The sequence below is a fragment of the Nesoenas mayeri genome (genome assembly GCF_963082525.1).
Source record: "Nesoenas mayeri genome assembly, chromosome: 14".
NCBI lineage: Eukaryota > Metazoa > Chordata > Aves > Columbiformes > Columbidae > Nesoenas > Nesoenas mayeri.
In genome coordinates this window covers 5565204-5587761 of record NC_137556.1, presented here as the reverse complement: position 1 = coordinate 5587761, position 22558 = coordinate 5565204, and positions in this window count along the sequence as shown.

Below are 22558 nucleotides of genomic sequence, written 5' to 3'. Positions count from 1 at the left end.
TCTCCAAAAATGAGAGAGAACTCTTGAGACTGTTGACGCTAGAGTTAAACAAAAAATCAAAAGGGATATTAGGTGTCCAAATCCTCATAGTGTTAACTGAAAACTAGATGGCCAATAGCTGTAACTACATCCAAGTTTGGGTATCTAATATGGGAGGATCAAGGCCACATGTGGTCACTAGAGCCTCCACAGGGTGATTCAAAGCTCTGAATTTAGAGCCTGATTCTCTCCTGTGAGTATGTGAAGAGTTGAGGTTCCTGACTTGGATGCTGAAATTAGTTGCCTGGATTGAGTTGATTTTCCACCTCTTCTCTCTGCTTGGCTTTTGCATCTTTGAAAAGTTTCCCTCCTCCTTCCTGTTCTCAAATTTTTTACTTTTTGAAAATGATCCAGGATTCGTTAGTGATAATGGATGTGGATAATGGATTCAGGTGATGGAAGATCTGCCTAAGGAAACTGAAGCCAGAAGCACTTTCCTCTCTATCGAAAAATTGCATCTTGTTGCCATTTTAAGCCTTGGTGCATCTGGCTTTGATTTCTAGACATGAGAACTCTGCTAGATGAGGGAGCCCTGTAGTAGGAGATGTGCTTTCCATGTACGGCAATTAATTAGATGTAATTAGGCTCCTTCTTCACCTTTTCATTAATAAATTAAATATGCATAATTCCTTTACTTTTTATCAGGTATTTTATTAATATTTTGATTAATAACCAAATATAGTTCCAGCTTTATTGTATTTTTGAAATGGGAAAATGGAGCACGTGTCCCAGGGTAAGCAAGTAGAGGGGAGGTTATTGTAGTAGTTTCCTTTTACTTTCTATCTTCTGTCCTGACAGTGATGTTGAGGCACTTCAGAAGAAAGAAATGGAGAAAGATAGTAGTTGTTTTTTGAAATAGGAAATAAGGTTTTTTTTTTTCTTAAAGTTTGTGGGTTTTTTTTTTTTTATGTGTAATGGCAGCAGTTTTATACAGTTGCTTGTGCTTTGAAAAAATGACCTTTTGTTTGTAATACAAGACAAAGTGTAGGGTCATGCACTAGAGGACTCATAAGGATTTGTCCTGTAAGCTGGGAGCTCTGCAGTTAAAAGGAACAGAGGAGTAAGACACTTATCAGCTGGTCGATGGATGCTGCCTAAATGAAGCTGTGTAAGGTCAGAGATAGATAACAGGGCAGGTGGGGCTTTTCTGATGATGATGGTGGAAATATCCCTGGTGATGTCTCCACTGGAATAGTGCTGGTATTTGTAGAGACTGTTTCTTGAGAGAAATGAACCTAAACTGGCCCAGAAAAGTTGGTGGCATGATGAAAGCCATGGAAAGGAGCCCTGCAGGAGATGAGTAAAGGAAAATAAAAGCTGAAAAGAATCCTACTTGCTAATTAAAAACTTACTGGAGGGGAGTACAAATGAGAATAAAAAGTAAATAAGTTAAAGCAAAGTACTGGAGCAAGAATAAAAGATAAACTTTGGCTATGAATCAGTTTGGACTAGAAATGAGAGGAAGGACTGTAATTAGCTGAGCAACATGCTTCAAAGAGTAGGTAATGGGGTGTAGTTCATGGTGGGGGTTAAGGGAGATGATGGCCCTTAGGAAGGTGGTGCCCCTGGAATGCTTTGCCAGTTCTAAATAACATGTTTGTTAATGTATCTTCTAACCAGCAAATTGGTGCGTTTTCCACTTTCCATTCCCAAATTGCATATTTTTTTCTTTTTTAAAAAAAATAGTTCACATCCTATAGTACTTTGAGATGATATGGTTGACTTTTAGTCTTTCCTTGCCCAGCCACAAAGGCCAGAATTGTTTTTACTGTGTACAGTGGTGAGATTTAGTAATGATGCTGTTTTCAACTTGCCAGCTGGAGAGAACAAAACGGGAGAAGCTTCTCTGCCCCATTTTACCTCTGCAGCCTGGGCTCTCGTCCCAAGGCAGGGATACATTTCTGACTATCTGAGCCGCTCTTCTGTTTGCGGAGACAAGGGCTCCTTTTCTGTCCTATTCACTTGTTTTGAGTGCAGACAGTAAAATCCCAATCTGCTTTTGTGTTTTGATATGACTGGATGGCGGAGCCATCGTCTTCAGGGGAAGAAGGTTCAGATACAGCAGCTGCTGCTTTTTCTTGCTTCCTGTGCCAGGATTCTCCCTTCCAAGTTCTCTCTCCTCTGTAGTGGAGACACGGTGTATAAGGAGGCAAAATCAGAATTCTTGAGCGGGCTGCAAATCAAATAAACCATTTGTCAGTTTCCTGCCTTTTTTCTTTTTCCTCCCAAAAAGTATACAAAGGCATGGGACAAGCCATGCAAAACCTGATTTGCGTTTCCATTAACATCAGATAAAAACAGAAGTGAAAGTTAATATGCATCTCTTTAATGGAGCTGAGGGAATGACAGCATCACCACTAGGATAACAGAAAATAAAGGTCAACACACAGAAAATATTTGGATGTCAAATCATCAGAAGGCTGATCGCAGAAGATGAGCAGCCATCTTCAGGTTTGCTTTCTGGGTGCATCCCAATTAATGCAATTTCCCAACATTTAGTTTAGCTATGCACATGGTTTTTAATATTTTTTTTAACTGAGTTAGGCATTAGATACTGTGCATTCCTTTCAGTAACTTTGCGAAAAATGCCTTGTGTTCAGTGAATAATGATGATCAATAATAGGAAATGAAATCCAGGAGTTGTCTGTTTCTTTATCTAATTAACCTTGAGAATTAGCTCCTTGTGTTACAGCTTTCTCAAAGAGGATAAATGAGGAGCAGAGGTAGTATGGACACAGTACAAGCAGCTTAGAACATGTTTTGATGGCTCCTTAGTATTTTGGATCAGTAATACTTTCTTTGGCAGCATCAGATGTGGGGAATGCATAATCTTTCTGAGCAGCCAATTAAAATAATGACTTGGATGGCAAGTTCCTCTCCCTTTTCCTCCTGTGTATGGCTGTACCCTTCCTATCAAAGAAGTTGTATCTTAATTGGCAATCCCCCCTGCATCTGCTCACTCCGTTACCCCCTACAGAGAGGCACAGTGCTTAATTAAAAGGAAGTTCATGTTTGTTTATCTCTGGAATTTCACTTGTGCTTTTGTAGATGTTTCAAAGGCAGATGAGTTTATAGGGATGTTGCTAAGTAATTAATCCTGTAATACTATTACTTTAGAAAAAGAAGGGGAAAAAAAAGCTGAATTTGTTGGAGATGAGAAAAAGCCCTAAAATTGTCCAATTTGGTATAGAAGTTGGAAAGACAACGGTGGTGAGACCCATCAGAGCTGTCAGTCTTTCTAGGAGAGTGATATGACCACCATGAAAAGTGAAATTCTTATGCCATTCCTCTGATGTGCTTCTCCCTCTGAAGGAGCAGCTGCTCCTGGAATTGGTAAAGTTGATCTGCCTCCAGAGAAAATTAACTCCATGGCCACAGGTATGAGCCTTTAGGTGAGAATGTTGTATAGTCATGAAACAAACTGAAGCCAGCAACTCATTACTCCTAAACCTATAGTTTTATAACTCAGTGGGTCTCAAGCACTTTGGAGTTATGCATCATCTTTAACTCTAAATTACTTGCAGAGGACTAGTGCTTTTTGTCATCAAAGTTTTAATTAAAATCACTGCTGAGGTGTGATGGGATCCCCTGAGGCAGATATGAACTTCTTCACATGACTTCAGAGACCAGTGGTCTGGAAAATACTGCTCTTCATTGTAAGAGAAAATGAGTGAATGAGGTTCTTGGGACAGTGTTTTCTCAATACCATAGATTTTTTTACTACCTCATCTCCTTCCTCTTGTTCTGCCCAAAGGAAGACACATTGCCAGGGATCCCACGGGCCTGGGGAACTGCTTAGAGCAGAGTCATCCTACCAGGGTCTTGCTGGGATTACATGGACCTTGAGCTGGAGAAGCTGCTGCTGTACCCATCCGCTGGGCCACCGCACTCTTCTTGGGCCAGGCTTTTCTGGGGGTTTCAGCTTCTGCCATGCAAGACGTTTCATCGCTTCACCTTTCTGTGAAGCACAGGGTTGGTTAGTATTTCACACCACTGGGCTTTAGAAGACGCTTAAAATCAGATGATAAAATGTCTAATAATTCTGTGTTGGGTTTTTTCTCCTTTTTTTTATTCTACGTCCCCACCAGGCTTTAGCCAGAAGATTGCTTAAGACAGTTGCTTATTTGCAAAGCCTGAAATAGGGGTAGTGCAAGCACAGTTGTGGGTGGTAACGCACACATTTCATATCCCTGTAAGGGACAGTGTTATAGTTTATCTTACATGCAACAATACTGATGTCTCATGATCAGAACCATGCTATATAAATGTGTAAGGAGTAGTAGTGCATGGCTGTGACTGTTCTGACATGGTCTGAAGTATGTACAAAGTTGGACCTTTAATTTTAATAGAAAGCTGCTGAGTATCTGGGATTGACTCAGTGATGTTCTTTCATGTCTACTTGCTGGGTGCTTGGCACAAAATAGTGTATTTTAGTCCCATCTAAAAAAAGCTGCTGGATAGATTACTGCGAGTTGTAGTACTTATCCTACCTCCACTGGGTCATTAAATATGATGGATTTAAGCAAAGAAGGCTGCACTCTCGCTTTCTCTAAAGTTCGGTGTGATCTGGCTTACGTGGTCCTGTGATGATCTGTCTGATGTGTGGTTGGAGCGCAGAGATTGGAGCACGAAGTCTTGGATATGTTGTACACTAAGCTGCATTTCTGCTCCCCTGAGCCAGAGACTTTAACGGCATGTCTTGTGTAGTTAGTACAGAGGCAAATCAGTCCCTTAATGTGCTCACTCGGGTCGGGGAGGAGGAATTCAGAAACCAAAAGATTAGTTGCCTGAAATTTTGGTGGTATTTTTAATTTATTTTTCCGTCTGTTTGATTTTTGGGATCTGGGGGGGAGAGGGTGTAAAGAGAAGCTCTTCTGGAGTGGCAATACTACAAAAGGAATAGGAAAGCATCAAACACAACAGATTCTCTGTGTGCTCTGCTTTTCAGTTTCATTAGGACACATTAGACTCATGAAGATGACCAGTGAAATTGTCTTGACAAAGATTTCTACACGGAGATCAAAATAAATAAGCAGGGAAGACTGACTGGAAAGACCCTACCAATTACCAGCTTCCTTAACCTCCTTTCTTAATTGTCTCCCAAGCAAAGGCAGGGGGAGGAGGAACACACCTTCATCAGAATGCTGCACAGGAGAACAGGGTTGCTATTAAAAGCCCAATAACGACTTGTGTCAGTTTATGCAGATTTGCACTGCTGGGTTACTCTGTGCCTGGCACTTGGCAAAGCACAGATAACATTTAAATCAGGCAGTAAGTGTAATTAAGTACTACCCTTCAGCGCATCTCTCCTTTTAAGACATTTTTATACACCATGATTTAGAACACGACAATTGGGTGAGATTAAAGCAGCAAATTGTGCCTATAAAACAAGCCCTGAGAATAGCAAGGGACTGTAAAATTTTATAAAGGGGAATACAGCACATGCCTCCAATCCGATAAAACTTTTGTGAGCTGGGAGATTAACTGTGAAATACAAATAAGATGATACAGTATGCGTAGCATTCAGATAGTAAATTGCTTGTTATTGTAACAACTTACTTCCTTTACTCAGAAGATTTCTTACTTTTCCAGAAAATCTCGCTGTGTGAGTGATTCATTAACCACTGGAGGTGTAGAGGGAAGGTAGGAAGTCAGACAGCAGTGATGGCCCTGTAAAAAAAGCAATAGTGTAAATGTAGGGCAAAAGATCATCTGTGCTGGAACACATGCAGTCAAGCTTGTGATTGGTTTCCTCCCCAGCTTCAGGTGAGTTGTTTTTGTAAAGGGAAAGAATGCTTACCTTATTTCAAATCCTTATTAAGAGCCATTGGAAGGTTTTCTTGGGGAACAGAAGTGTTGATTTATGTGAAAAGTCTAAAATGTTGTTTTCTGTGGTACTTGGCAGTGTTTGGCTCTTTGGTTTCTGCTGCACTTTGAATGCATCTGAGCATCTTCATCAGCTGCAGTTGACACATCTTAAAGAAAAGGCTCTCAGCCTTTTAGAAGCTTCTTACTTTGCAGTTCACATACCTGGTGGGCCACAAGTCACCCTGACAAATCACTCTGAAGTTGTCATTGATAGCAGCTGAAAGGCAGAGAAACTCCTTCAGTATCATTGGTCTTGGTGGATTCTGCTGCTCAGGAACTGTTGCCCATGTGTTATGGCATTGCCTTTCACAGTCTTAATGATTTCATGCATCCTCCCTTCCTTTCATTCACACTAATCCTACCTCGTTCGGTTTTGCACTGATTTTTTAATTTATTAACATAATTGTCCTTTATTAAGAGTCATTGAGTCTGAATATATTCAACTTAAATGTCTGGTGAAGGGATACAGAACCCAAAAGCCTGTCCGTTTCTTCCCAGCTGCATAGTAGAGAGAAATGATGTCGCTTATTAGACTATTGCATGTCAACCACACTGAAAGAACATCATGCACGTGGAAAGGGGAGGAGTATTGTGGCTGACTTCCTTACTGTCTCAAATTTGACCACCTTTGTTCTTCATTAAAAACAAACAAACCCCAAACAAACAAACCAAAATGCCAAAAAAATAGAAAATACGGCAAACACCCCCACCCCTCCAAAAGGAAACCAAAACAAAAAACCCACGCCAAAAACCAAACGAAACCAAAACACCAGAAGCCAACCAACCAACTTTGTAACATTTAAGTTTAATGAACAAGGAAATAGCAAAACTAGAAGTTTAAATTATTCTGGAGATATAACAAGACAGTTGGGTTTTAAACTCTGAGCAGGCACTGCATTGTAAACAAAACCTAATGCCAAGCCATGGACAAAGAGCAGAGCAAGGAAGGAAATGGAGAAGCAGCAAGTGGGAGCCTCTGAAAATGCAGCTGCATTGTCAGGTAACAGTTTTGTGGGCACAAGTCGTGCTCAGCCCTTGTTTTGACAAGGGATGTTTACACATTGTGTGTTGCTTTTATGCTTGACTTCCTTTTGACTTTTGGATTTATCATTTGGTGCCATATTTATGTACGAGATTGTTTTGATATTGTTAGGGAGATGTCAATACTTCTGAATCAACATGAAAAAAGTTCTGGTGTATAGAAATGTTGACCTTTTCTTCTTGCTTGGTTTGAAAAGTCAGTTCAAAATGGCAATGTTTTGTACAGAATGGAAATTCCCTTTTCTGTGAGATGCAGGTACTCACAGCCAGAACAGGCGCTCCTGTCCCACCACTGCACTGTTCCCATCTTTGATCGCACCTCACTCTCCCAGGGAAGATGGGAATTTGCTTCTCCATCTCCTGTCGCTACTGGACATCCCAGAAGGTCCTGGGTGTGCTCACCTCAAATGACAGTGTCATTTGCTCACCGAATCAAACCAGAACAGTGAAAATAATTCAAAATGTCTGTAGGAAGTGATTAGCATAGAAGAGATTTTTTGCAAATGGAAGTCCCAAATATTTGAGACAATGTTATGACAACCTGTCAGCAAACGGCATGTTACTCACTATGGTGGTAGGAAGGCAGCTCCTCTTACACCCATTGCACTGTGTGCTGCAGGTGGAGCCCCACGGACTTCAGACCGTCTCTCGATGCACACTGGATGTGGCCCATCTTGGACTCTTAATTTTCCCTGTAGCTGAGTTTACAGCTTCTTGTGTTGATGCCCAGGGGAAATTTTTGCCCATGCAATGACATTGATACCAGTTTTTGCCCATCCCAAATAATTTTGCACAATTCTTTGCTTTTTATTCATTTGAGTGAAATGGGTCCTTAGCCTTTTGTTAGACATGTTCTGTCTCTGTTTTTGGTGAGGATGAACTGGGCTTTGGCATTTTGCCTCTGCTGGTCATGTATAGGTTAGTGCCCATAGTCTGTGCCAGAGAATTAGGCACCCAGCCCATAGTGAACCTCAGAGTGAACTGCACAAAAATTGAAACTGCAGCATGAGAGTTGCCTACACTGATGTTTTTGACTGGGACCAGAATCCTTTAGTATTTCATATTTTTTATTCTATTTTTTCCCCAGTTTTTAGTGGTATCTCTTTTTGTATAATCTACCTTTTTAGAAGCATTAGCCTATTTTTTTTGCATTAGAGGTGGTAGGCAGTATCACAGAAACCAGTGGAATATTTGTTCTATTTGGGATGGAAAGGCTTCATCTCAAAAATTTGACCTGTAAGCTGTATTTGACTTATCTATATACTTTGGTATTAACATTTGTTTTCTTATTTGAATTGGTTTATAATTGGCCTATTGGGATGGCTGTGCTTGTTGATTAAAAACCAAAAAAAGGAAAACAATGTATTGTTTTTTCTGAACATAATGCTTATAATTTTTTAAATTTCCATTTAAAGCTCCTGAGAGTAAGCAAAATGGGCAGAGGTTAAAATAAAGTGAATTGCTGTGCTTTAACTTCAACAAAAGGTGCAGCAGTAGGAGTGTCAGTATTCCACCTAGCGCAGGGATTTGTAAGCCCAACTCAACGTTAATGGGAGTTAAGCAAGCAAATCCTCTGCCCATAGGTGGGGAAAATAGACCTATTAATTGAAACAGCTGCTTAGCAATTCAAATGGTTATTTTCAGCTTTTCCTAGCAAGTGCGTGAGTTCTTCTGTATTCATGAATACGTTTTAATACTTCTGGGATATGTTGGTGCTCTGGCTGTGACTGCTTGGGCTGAAGAGCGAAATGCAGTGGGGGTTGTCCATGGTCATCTAGGCTTTATGAGGAGGTACCGTATTGCTTATCCTATGTTGCTGGTTCAAAAGAGCTTCTGACTTGTTGTGAATGATGGATTTACTGAAAATTCACAATGCTAATGTGTGAGTCTTCGCTCCAAATAACTCTTTTTCCCTGTGCCACAAGGCCCCCCTCAAATTATTTCCTGGCTGGTGAGAACTTCTCGAAGCTGGGTTGTTGCTTGAAGAAAGGCTTAGCAAATTATGGGGAGGTTATGGGTCTGAACAACACCTGTGTCAAATTGTCTGGTGTGTTGATCGTTCCTGTACATAGAGCAGTGGTTTGTCAGGGTTTGTTGCTTAATTAAAGACTTAATTAACTTAGATCAAGCATAACTCTTAAATGATTTAAAAAATTTAAGAGGATTAAGACTAGGAATGCCGATGGCTCAGGTGGTTTTTGGCTGCAAAGTCAACAGCTAGTGTGATTTGTAGTTGTGAGCTGGGCTTGTCTCATACTAATCATGTTTGGTCTCCTTTTGCTCTGCAATACTGTATGTTCTGGCAAGTTTTTGCCCTTTGAGATCTTTCTACATTAAAAAATATCTACTATTAAAACTTGAATAGTTTGTATAGCTTGGTTAATAGTTGATTCATAGGTTAGGTAAATATGTACAGGAAGTATATGCAAGGCATGGTATAAAGTAAGAATATGAACTTAAGGAAAAATGTTCTTCCATTCTGAGGTCTGTGTTTGAAAGCTTCTGCATTAAACCTTCCTGCCCCTCCCCAGTCCAGATAAAAGCATCTGGTATTTGTTTATTTATTTTTTTAATGTATCATGTGATGTGGGAGAGGAAGTTTTTTTCTGAGTAATTCCCCTTACTGTCTGCATTTCAGTAATAAAACCTCTATTCAGTGCTAGGTTGTGAGTCCCTAGGAGTCACCAATAAATCATTTCATTTATCGATGTGCTTTACTACTTAAGGGTCTCACTAAGACTGAATTCTGTAACCATAAAAAAACACATTATCTGTTTCTGGGAAGAACAATGGCAACAAAATGTCTTGCTAGGTCTCTCTACTGCTGTGAGGAACTAGAGACACAGGAAGGCAATGAGGTGCAAATGCCTAGGGTGTTTTTATTCTTAATATGCTTTCTTTTTCTTATTTAATAAGAGAAGTAAAATATGTTAGTTGAAGTGTTATGATATTATCATATATTACCTACCTACTGCTGCAAATCAAAGTGATGTTGCTGTCCTGTATGAAGAAGCTGTATTTGGAAATATGGGCCATTAAAAACCCAGAAAGCAATCCAACAACTCAGACAAATGTTTCAGCGCACCTGGGTTCCTTGGATTTTATTAATGTTAGGTATTACGTATCCTTTCAGGACAAAATTATTTTTGCATTGGGATCTGTGATGAACAAATCACAAGCTTCACAGTTCTCAGATAATGCTTATGTCTATCTGTTTCAAATGAAACCCCCTTTAAATGGCTTTCATGTAAGATGGAAGCCAAACAGCAGTAGATTTGGAGAAGTGTCTGGCCCAGTATATCCTATGATCTCTTTTCTGCAAAAAATCCTAAGTGTTAGCATTTCATACCCCTTTCTATTTGCACATATTTATGCAGTTATGTTTGAGACTTTGGGAGTGGGGAGATGAGAACTGAGTGTGTGTCTTATCTGAAAGAAGCCCTCAAACTTGAGAACCAAAGAGGCACTAGGTGTATCGGGAGAAAGGAAATGCAACGGGAAGTTGTTTTGGAATTTACACTGATATAATAAAACGTAAAAAAATAAATCCCTTTGGGTGCTGTGTGCTGGCTCCTCCGGTTGTATCTCTCTGAAGAGGCATCTGAGTGGGCATCATCTGGATGTGCAGCACAGCATCATGTGTGTGCTCAAGAGTGAGCCGCTGGCATAGGGCTGGTATTAAAAGCCTCAGTGGTATGGATGGTGCAAGTGGAATTCCTGCCTGGGGAAGTTTGAGAGAAGAGTGCAGCAGGTGTTATCAATTTGTCTTCAAGCCATACTTATTTTCTGTAAAGAAACATATTTTATAATCTTCAGCTGAAAAACAAAGTAAAACTGCACCTACAGATGGTTCAAAATAAATGGCTATTATTATTATCTTAATCATTAAACTTGGGCTGAATGGTCAACACTTCTGGGAAGTAAAGCTTTGAATGTCTTGACTAAGAGTCAGGCTAGCAAAACCCTTAGCATGTCTGTACTTAACACCAAATCAAGTTGCCCAGACCATGCCTTATTTTCAGTATCAGTGAAATTGTATCTCCATTACTCTAAATTAAATTAGTTATTCTCATCTTATTCTTGGTTCATATATGGACCAAGTGTTCTACCTCCTCATTTTAATCGCTTTACCCATATGATGATGGCTCTTACTTGCTTTCCTGTTTTTCTCTTTTCTATACTGCTTGTTTGGTTATTTGTTTCATTTGACATGGATGCCTCATTTCACATGTTGGTCCATTTGGAGTGCTTTCTACTGTGCTCCCCCTCATTTGACTATATTTGTTTAATGGCCAGTGTATGAACGCTCTCTGCTACCCGAAGTTGCCTCAGTGCTTGGGAGATAAAGATGCTTTGATGGGAAACCTGCTTTAGATGACTACTACACAGTGTTTGTGCTGGTTGTGCTTCAAGAATGTGATCCTAAGTACTCTTAAGAATTTGACCTGTAGTAGCCCAAAGGCACAATATTTCACACCCTCTTGGGTAGGACAGGGTATACAGAAACCTAAATGTCAAGTTAGAAGTGTGTCTTCTAAATTGAAGTGCCCCTGTTTTCTGAGCAATATAAACCAGGTAATTCTGCTGTTGGGTTCGTAATCGCTGGGTGAGCCAGGACATGGCTTCCAAAACGCTTCTACTCTTCTGATTAAACCCATGCAATGAAGAAACATCTCCAAAAAAGAGCATTTAAAAAAGGGGAGGGGGAGGTACCCTAGTTGCGGCAATGATTCTGTGCCTGTCTGTACCCTTTGGGGTCACTGAGGACAAACGGCAGCGTGTTAGCAACCAGACTGATCATCAGCTGAAGAGAAATGGACATTTTTGAGCCAAGACAGCAGAACTACAAGTATGTTTATTTTTGGAAGGATTGTAATGCCAACTGGCAGCACAAACTTGGCTAGGTTAAGGGTCTGGTGCGGCGGCAATAAAACATAAGGATACTGAATTTAGCAAAGGAGCAACAGGAATTATCATTGGTATTGTTGCTGGGGAATGCAGATGCAGTCTGGCGTTTTATCAGCATAATCTTAGTTTGAACTTCATGACTAAAATTTAATATAGGGAGCTTGGAATAGCTGGTGCTGGATTTATACCCAGAGAGCAGGTACATTTAATTTCAGTAAGTACATTGCACTCCTCCTCATCGTTTGTGTAATTTGAATGTTAACTGTTTAGTATCCATCAGTTTTTGATCTTTCAGAACATTTCTCTGGTACAAATTATGTGTTACGATGTATTTTTCCTGTGTATCATTCTCCACAAATGAAAACATGGATTAGTTTTTGAATTACTGGTTAAACATTTCAAGTGGAAATATTCCTTGTTACAATTCTTCAAATTAAACAAAATGCTTTTGCTGTGCCATTCCTGAGTCTAGAAAATTATTAACTGCAAACTGAAAGAAATAACCCATGCCCTAATGTTACTGCATCCAAAGCCAGCATGAAAAGATGGGAGAAATCAAAATGGCAAAGGGAAATATAGTAGAAATAAGGGATGATGTTGAGAAGTCTGAAATGGTGAAGACCATTTGACCTAAGTTCTTGCTAGTTCTTTTGATTGGTTTTTTTTTTTTCTTAAAGCGCCATTTGCATAAATATTTAAATTAATGTAGAAGCTGTATTTGGCAATAGAGTCTTCAGCCACTAAAGCAGCTCCCCTTCTAACCTTATTTTCTTCTTAACTATAATTTCCTTTTATTTTTTCTCTGATGTTCTACTGCTTCCAAGAGCCTATTCGTCTGGATTGATATAATCTGAATAATAAAAAGTTTTTCATTAGTATATAATGCAATTTTTGGGAGTTGGTGCTGATCTAAGTCCTCCCCAGCTGAGAAAATTTGCCATTTATTTTAGAGAGTTTTCTTCAATCTGTTAAACTCCAGCACGAATTCTGATGTGTTTGATTGTGTTTCTTTAGTTTGTTTTTTTTGCAGGATTAGTGTTTTTTCAGTAATCCAGTTGTTGTTGGATGAACTCAGGAAGCCCAGACAGCGGGCAGCAGGACTGAGGTGCGATGCCTGCACAGCCCTTTGTGCCAAAATCTTGCAGCTATAGGTGTGTTTGCTTGGGTGTTGGCTCACTGGGCAATTCTGTGAGGTTGGATTTATTACTTCAAATTTCAGTGTTGCCTACCAGGTCATATTTCCCCTGATTTTGCAATAGGCTTCAAACAACTTGGTTTAACTAGCAAGGGAGTAAGAGAAAAGAATAATCCCTGTCTGATCAATCACATCCACTTCCTGGAGTAATGAAGCCGAGTACTCTGGTGATGAAAGCAGGAGACAATAAAGAGGATCGACAGCACAGTAGACAGCAGGTAGAGCCGTGGTGCTTGGTTTGGGCCTCATTCAGTGCTTCAAATGATCATTTTAATGATTAACCTCCTGGCTGAACTGAAAGTCTCTGAATTATGATGTCCATGCTCAAAATCCTCCTGTAGATTGCTCATCTGGTTTCTAATGCAAGGAGTAGAAAACTCTGATTTATTCATTTATTTATTTAAAGAAAAATGTCTGGATGTGTCAAATTGACTGGCAACATTTGTATCTTTGTTTATCAGGGAATGGAGTCGTGCTGTCAGATTTGTATGTTTTCTTAATAATCTCCACTTGATCATGGTTAATGAGTCTGCACAGTGAGAAGGAAACAGGAGATGGTGGCCTGTTTTGTGTGCTGTATCATCCAGCTGAATACCCTTGGGCATGCCAAGACCCACAGCCAGTGGGGATCTTGACATGTAGAACGTTGGTGGGTGCTTCTGTGCGGAGCACCCACAGGCTGGCTGAGGGATGTGGGTCCACGATTGACTGCAAGACACACCAGTCATGACACGTGTCACAAGCTGAAAGCTTGGCTTGGAGCTGCTGCTTAAATCCATTTTCAAATTCACAATGATTCTGTGAAGCTCTAAATCCCACCAATTTCCCCGGGTGTATTCTTCTGCAAAATTTTGAGGGAGCTTGCTCCATGAGTCAGTGGAGCTGAGCAGATTGCATCAATATGAGACACCTGTCTGGATCTCCTCCAGAGCAGAAAGGACTAATCCTGGCAAAGTTTCCCTTAACTTCACTGGGAAGAGAGTTGAATGCTCAGTGAGATTGCTGAAGTTCTGGCCCATCGCTTAAAAGGATGGTCAGAAACAGGAGGAATCTGCTTGTGGACTGGAATCCCAAACAGAAGAATTGCACAGTCCTAAAGAAAGGAGAATTGCACACCCTGAAGGCAAAGTGATGATCTTTTGGGAAGATAATCAGCTTTTTTATGTTAGCCATCATCAGCCTAGAGGGGAGGAGTTTTTGCACTTCCCCTCCACTTCAGCCAGTAGTTATCGATGTATGGATTTAATTGTAGCTCAGTTGATGAGGACATTAGATAACTAAAGAGCCTGTAGGTACAGCTGATGCATTTCAGGTTAAAAGAGGTTCTGTAAAATCCACACATAGCTCTTCCTACTAGAACAAGTTCGATAAAATATTTTTTGACTATTAAAGGCTTCACAGTCCTCTTCATATATTTCTTCAAGCAGACTGTTTTCCTAATGATGGCTGCTCTACAGCACTCTGCTTTCAGTTTCAAAATAATGCACAGGACTCAAAAAAAAAAAGGATTTTAATTGTTTTTCACATGTTTTAAATAGATACTTTTGAGCATTTAGGAAAAAGACTTTGTAGTGCAGGATGGGGAAGAGAAGAAAGGTGGCTTTTTGCAACCTCTTCTAACCCACATCCATGTGCTTTTTCTTTTAGATTCTGCTCTTCAGTAAAGCTCATCACAGGCGAAGCTTTGGAGGAGATCTCTTTTGTACTGTGGATCATCAAGCGAGGGGCTGGAAGGGAAGTGGTGTGGGATGTGTGCCATGTTGGAGGATCAGCTCTGGTTTTGTAACCACATTGCAACCCTTTTTAACCTGTGAGTTACTTGGTTTCAGAAGTCAGTGCATGTGGATGTCATCCTGATGTTCAATGGCTCAGCCTATGAGAGGTTACAAATTTTGCGCTGGAAGACCACTGCTGGTTATACTTGCCTATGGTCCATGGTAGAACCTTTACTTTCTATTGCAGTTACTGCTCTTTCTGCTGTGCTGGCATCTCTGACCAAGATTTCTGTTCCTTTGTGCCAAGTCTTGTCCTAGTGCACATGGAGAGATGCTCTCTGCTTTTTTAAAGTCTGGGGGAGTAGTTGTGGAGGAAATGTCTTGCCCAAAGCTGATAGTTGGCAAAGTCAAGCTCACTTCAGTTATTCACTCATGCTGGCAACTGTGGGAACACAAGAAAAAATACCATGGCCAAAGAGCAAAGTGCCTTTAATAAGTGAGGTCATTTATTTCCCATGAGTTGTGTTATATACGCAGCTGCCTTTCAGTGGGACAGCTCCACTGACCATATATTGTGGTTTCTGCTTGGAGAGAGAAATTGTCACATCTCCCAGTGTCCCAGCCTCTGGCCAGGGAGAACCATGTCCAGCAGTCCCCTGCAGGGGTCAATCCCAGCAGGGAGGGGGATCCAGTGCAGATGGAGGTTCCCCCTGTAGATCCCAGCCTGAGGGGGTCCCTCCCATGCCCCACATTCCACCAGTGTCTTTATTGCTGTGCTTTCATTCCCTGCCTTTTGGCACGCTTAAATCAAATTAAAGGTAAGAGCAGAGTTCCAGCAGACTTCTGGTTTAGGTCTGGTCCTTCATCATTTAAAGTCTAAACTGCCCTGTAGGAAACTAATGCTTTATGTAGACCAACTGCAGTCCTATTTGCTACACAGATAATAATAAACCCTTCCCAAGATTAGCAAAGGTTCCTTTCTGAATTAAAATACCACTCTGGGGAAAAGCTGTCTGTCTTCACTTGCCATTGTGTATAGTCAGTGCCTCTTCCAGCTTGGATTTCTGCCAGAGCTCTGGCTCAGGGCTTTCTCCTGACCCTTACAGGTTCTTATTAATGTTGCTTGTGTTGTGCATGGGGGAACTGTGAAGCACCCTTGGGGGAGGCGAGAGCGGGGCACAGAGATTAACAAGCTGTGGTAAGAGACAGTCCTGCAAAGGTTCAGTTTATCAGGTCAGTATTGAGAAATGGAATAAAGCTGCATCTGCTCGAACTGTGCTTATTATAAATACTGAGCATAATTTTCAAACTTGGACCAGTTAACTCTAACATCTCCTTAAATAAGTATCCAGCCTCTAAAAAGAACAAAAAAACCCTCTTGTGCTGGTTGACTTGTAAACTTGCCTCACACCTCAACCTCTTCCCTGAATCTTTTCCCTTGGGTGATTCTGCAGTTTTGAAGCTATGTGGATGTTAAATGGTTTTTTCCTTTCTAGAAGAGGTGTACCAGTCTCCAGCTGCACAGCTCATGAATAATACATGAGGAGTTTATTTGCTTGTGTGGGGGACAAATCTTCACTTCCCATTCAGCATTGGTCTTGTTCTTTCTCTTGTGTGTGAAGTTTTTTCCTCTCCTCTATCTGTTTTATTTTGAGCATCTGAGCAGGACATGAGTTCACTTGCCTTTGCCAGTCAGGGGGATTTTTCAAACTTGGTGTTTCACTCACTTCTGAGTTTTGCTTGATAAACTGTTGTTGAGAGCGTTGAAACACTGCAGTGGTTTTGAGCAACACTCAAGGGAGCAGATGTCCCCTGGTGACAGTCCCTGCTGTGGAATGGGGGTGATTGAATATTGTCTAAGCAGTGAAAGCAGATCAGAGTGCCATGGCAAGGGGCTGTGGCTACAGAAATGTCTGCCACAAGGATCATACATCTATTTCCAGTTTCTTTTTGGCTTCGTGACCAATGCATGTTGCAGACAGATTGGTTGACTTGCTGGGAGATACGCCTGCATTCCAGCATGTCAAACCGGCCCATTTTCATTCAGGTGGTAGTCTGACTTTGGTGCAAATGGAGAGAGACACTGATTTTTTTTGAGCTGAATGAATTGGAGAAGCTCATTTTCAGTATGTGCGGAATTAATTTGATTGATCATATTTTACACCAGTCAGGGAAGAGAGAGGTATTCAGGCTGAGCAGCAAGAACACATTCTAGACTTTTTTTCCTCATCTATATCCTCTGAATATGATGAATTTTTTTCTGTCAGCTGTCATAGTCCTCTAATGAATGCTTTTCCTCCATTACATTTTAAAAAATGAGATTCTCTCTGTAACACAATCCACAGTTTAAAAATAACTTCCGTGACGTACTTTAATGGTGGCAATTTCAAAGCCTATGGAGATGGTGCTAGAAGCAGCTTCTAATCTAATAATGAAATGTGTACGGCACACACGGAAAAGAGAGGACTAGCTGGAATCAGCTTATTTTTCTTTCTTGTCGCTGCTTCTTCAGCTATTTCTGATATCTTCCCCTTTTAATTGCAGAGCGGAGCTGAGAAACGTAGAATTGTAGTTGTCATAAAAACTAGAAGAAAAGGTCTGTTTCCATAATCTTGTAGCTTCTTCTGTTGCAGAAGCCCACTGAAATCACTGCATCCTCATTTCAAAAATGAAAAGTATAGTCTGCTTCATCTCTAACTGCTGTCAAATGTTTAAGCTTTCCTTTTCCCAGCACTTATTCAGAACACATTTTCAGTTCAGCTAGGAATGTTATTACTAACTGATGAACAAGCTTGAATACTGAACATGGCGAACGATTGACATTTTTAAAGTTAATCATAGAAACTTTTCATCCAGAAGATGCTGAGGCTGCTCTGGATGCTGATATACCATCTGACACCAGCAGTGAAGAGCACTGTACAATGTCAGTTCAAGATGAGTGGCTATAAAACAGCAAAAAAGAAATACGGTTCACATGACACTAAGTCAGCATTGGAGTTGGGCAGAGTTTCCTGACTGGGAGACTACTAACAAAACACATTCTTGCTAATGCGTATGTGCTCAAAGTGCTGTAGTTTTAAGAACTCCTCTTGCACAAAGTTTTAAATACCATATCATTAAGAAACTGTCCAACTAATCGAACAAATTGCAGTTGCATTTTTTTTTTTTCTTATTGTGATAGTATAGTTCTGGAGAAAGAAATAAGATTGATAACAGGTTTAGCAAAGAGGGTGGGGATTTGGGTACAATTTATGATTTATGAGATGGAGAGAAAAGATTTGCAAAAAAGCCGTTGCTGGGTTTAGAAATACAATTAATCCAAGGGGAATCTGGCTCCTAAACCCATTAGTTTATCTTGAAATGCTTTGCTTTGATTTCTGAAGCCTTGCTTAATGCCTACACTGCAGGCTCTGCTGTGGCTATAGTCATTCTGTGCCCTGCGAACCACTGCACTGGGACTTGGCTTCTGGTCCTGTTCTCTTGACTCCAGTCTAGCACTTTACTCTTTGAATAATTGAACAGTTTTCTACGTGTCTACTAGAGATGTTGAATTTTCCCAAGCCCACATCAGCAGGAATGGCAGAATTCAAGTTGAGCGGTTCAGGTGACTTTTGCTCATCCTCACTGTTCGTGGTAGGACAGCCCAGGAATAGGAAGTCACAAGCAAGAGTGTTTTTTTCCTGAAAGCAGAATTTACTTTGGCTTTCTAGCTGTGTATGATTTCCTTTAGCTGGGTTACTGTCACTTTGCAGGCTACCCCAGTTCTCCGAATATTTTGTTCCTTTTGACTTTGAAATTATCTTTTGTCCTTGAAGTTCTCCCTTCAAATATATAATAGGATGTTTTCTGCTGGGTGAGATCATTCAGTAGAGAGCCTTGTCAGCTCTCACCATCCTTGTAGCAGACACTACCTCGGGGGGTTCTGGGTTTAAGTGTTGTTTACATACGCTTCAGATCTACTGATCCTGCAGCACCGAAATGAACTGCTTCTCTGATACAAGCAACGTCGGGAGACAAACTGTTACGGATCCCAGTACTTTTTAGGCTAGCTGTTTTCCCCTTAATTCCCATTTTGGTGAAAACTGCCCTATTATGAAAAACAGCTTTGTAAGCAACGCTCTTCCAGTATTGTGTAATCGCTTCCTCTGTATTTAACTTTAAATTGCTGAGATGCTTGAAAAATATTTCCCTATAGTGACTGGGGGTGTGATAAGACTAGAGGCTTTTTGGTGATGTTCCAAATGGCTTTTCACATTTCACACAGCCCTACTTGATGCGAGGGCTTAGGGTCCTTGCAGAAGCTAATATGTTATTCACTACCCCATTTTTCATACCTAGTTGGTGGTCCCCTAGGATTGGCAAAGGTTCCTCTCTGAATTATGCCATCTCCACGGGAATTTCTGCCTCTTTTTCCTTGCTGTTCTTCAATGGAAAGAGTTGTCTTTAGGTGGCTCTTGCTTGTGTGTGTAGGATGCTCTTCAGCTGAACATAGGAAGCATGGCAAGAATATCTCTGTTCTTGTGGGTTGAAAGTATTTCTCGTGATGAAACAGCAGGCTTTAAATCTATTAATAAACAACATCCTCATATTGAAACGAGTGCTCAGTTACACTTCAATTAGAAAGGATAGTATGGCCTTTTTTGGGGTTTGGCTCCTTCTCCTATGAACTCTGTTTGAGACAGTCTAATTTAATTCCTAACAGTATTGTGAAGACTTTTGATGGTTAATTACATCACTTCTGGGGGCCAGCAACTTTAGAGCTTGTTAACATTTTCAAGAGTATTTAGGAACTCAAATTCTTAGGAGGCACTTGAGTACAGATCCCATGAACCCCTCAATGAAAACAAAACAAAAAACCCCAAACAAAAACCAAACCAAAACCCTACAAAAACAAACAAAACCAACCAAAACCCTACAAGCCCTTGCCTTTGTCTTACAGAAAATGTTCCCTTTTTTTGACTTCTAGAGATGTCCTAACATCTTTTTTTTTTTGTATTTAAAATTCATCAGCTTAGGAAAGCTCCCACATTGTGACTCAGACAAAAAAAATCAATCCTAGACATCAGGGTAACAAATCTAAAGGATTAATAGATATTTCTGGATTTCAAGCATTGTAATTCAACATTTGTTTGTTGTTTGCTACTTTTATCTGGCCATACTGAGCTTCTTTATTCAACATCTTCCATCATATTCTCCTGGGCCGTGTGGGATTTGCTGAATGTTTTCAGTAATAGCAATGCTACTTTATTTCTGCCCTGGTATTCTGGGAGATTTGTTCGAGGGCACATCTTCCAGGAATTTTATACAAGAGGCAACAAAAAGAACATTTATCTTAACAGAGCCACAACTTCACTGTCAACTATAAAAGAAGAGCCAACAGATTCCAACTTAGATTAAAAGTCAGCTGCGAATAGAGGCAAATATTCCCGTAGGCACAAGGCATCTCTCTGAAGAGAAATTGTTGAAAATGCAAATGGCTGAGAGAGAGTTCAGTGCGATTACTTTGTATTTCACAAGCCCTGTGGTTTCATATGCCCCAGGTCAGCTCTTACGAGATTTACAAGAAAGATTTCTGGAAGACCTATGGCAACTTTCCACATGCCATCTTCAAAATCCTTCTGTCTTCTTTGCAGGCAGATTCAGTCTTGTGAAGGGCTCCTTTGGGGGAATGGATAACAGATGCCAGTGTGGCCCTTCACGCAGCATGACAGCACAGGGCAAATGTTGGAGAAGAAGAAAAGCAACTTTTTTGTCTTTCTCCACAGCTCAGAGCTGTCACATTAGCTCTTACAGCTGTAAAGGCATCTTTGACAGGACTTCACATCTTAATAATGCCAAACATCATCTTGCCCATTGCTTACATAAGTAGGCAGGGGGTAATAATCAGCTCAGACTCTATTGGGAGGCCATCAGCTGGATGAGGAACAATTGACCTTTCAGGAAAAGCCGTACCATTAGAGGCAAACTAACTAAAGTAGCAGACAAGGTAGAGTGGAATTGGAAAGCAGCGTATTTGCATCAGATAAGAGCAAGAGGGTGCTGGGACTAAGGTTCTCTCAATCTTCAGGCAAAGAAAATGCATCCAAAGTCTACTTTTCAGGAGATGGGTTCACCACATCTGTCTTCTGAGAAGAGTGTGATAGAATCAGTGACTGTTCTCCTTCAGTTTTACTGATAAATCCGTGTACCAATGGGTGATACCATTAAACTCCGTATACTAATGGGCTTATTTGATCAATAGTTTCTTATGTCCCTGCTTCGCATTCAGGGCAGTCTAGAAGTTCACTGAAAGCTGTTATTTATTTTTGTGCCTTCTATTTGTCTGTCATTTCCTGTTTGGGGCATAGAAAATGAGGATAGATTTGCAGAGGATGAGCATAAGAAAGTAAAGTGAGGGAAGCTGTAAGCTGGAATGACCAGTTTAATGACTCAAGGATTTGGCATAATATAGAAGGCCAAAAGGCTCTGACCTGAGCAAGTGATGTTGATTTCTTTCAAAGAGACTGTTTGTCCTGGGTTGGAAAGAGGGAAGGCAGGAGAAGCAAACAGCCAGAAGAGAGTCCTACCGATGGGCAAGAGCAATTCTGCCTGCAGGACTAAATGAGCAGAAAAATCATTGTTTAACCTAGTGGTGGGCAGCACTGGAGAAGAAAAGCTCCTGAAATAAGACTGAGATCAAACTCTTTGTGAAGATGCCATTAAAGTTTGTTTGGTCTTCAACCCGAATTTGAGGAAAGAAGAGGCAGGGGATACTTTGAAGCAGTGGTTTGATGCCTTTAAGGGTTTAAATTCAAAAGGTGGGGGGGCAAAGAGAGAGGTTCACAAATTCTACTCATGACATTTTATCTCAAAATGTCAAGTGCTAAAGCTCTGGAAATACTGCTTACACGGTGGATGCAGTACTGCGTAATTGAAGCCACTGGAGAGTTAAGGAAATCTGTACTTTCTGGCCTTTATTTATTTAAAAATAAAAACTTTGGCAACATTGTATGTACTACTGAGTACATACAACACTAAATCTCAGTGCAAAGTGTTGAGATTTCAGGGGCTGAGCAGAGATGCTCCCTGTGGCGCCATTCCTTCTGATCCTGGAGATTAACCTTTGGCCTTTGCTCTTTACGTTTCATCCATTCTGTCTTTTCCTGAATTCCTGGGGATAAAGACCGATGAAATTTTTTTCTGAAACCAGGGAGTATGTGTTTAGTTGGTACATGTAAAAATGGTGAAGCAGCTTATCTCTATTTCTACCACTGAGGAAATGGGCATCAGTAAGTGTTGAAATGTCTGAATGTTTAAACCAAGAAGCCTGGAAGGGTCCTAGCTCAGCAAATGTTAGATCTTGCGTTCATTCTTGGGTTGTTCTGAGGCAAGACAATTGGTCAAGCTGGCTTTTTTCCTCATGCTGTACCAGTCCATGCAAGAGCAGCAGTGTCAGGATGGCCACTGCTGACATTTGTGTTGCCTTCTCTGTGATGTGAAACATGTAGCAGGAGCAAACATGTTCCTACATGACAGTCACAGTGGTGATGATAGCACAGATGAACATCTTGAGAATCATGTGAAGGAGTTTCCTATGGAAACCAGAGTTTTCATACTCATTATTTTCTGACCTTTATGGCTTTGGTGTCACAACACAGTGCCATCATCAATATAATTTTTGTAGATGAAGATGCCTAAAAGTTCCTTCATTAAGGTAATACCATTTTTATGAGTGGTCCCTTTGTCCATGCTTATGGCCAGAATGTGTCTCTTCTTATTTTAAACTCTGACCTGGAGACAAATGAGTCTTTCT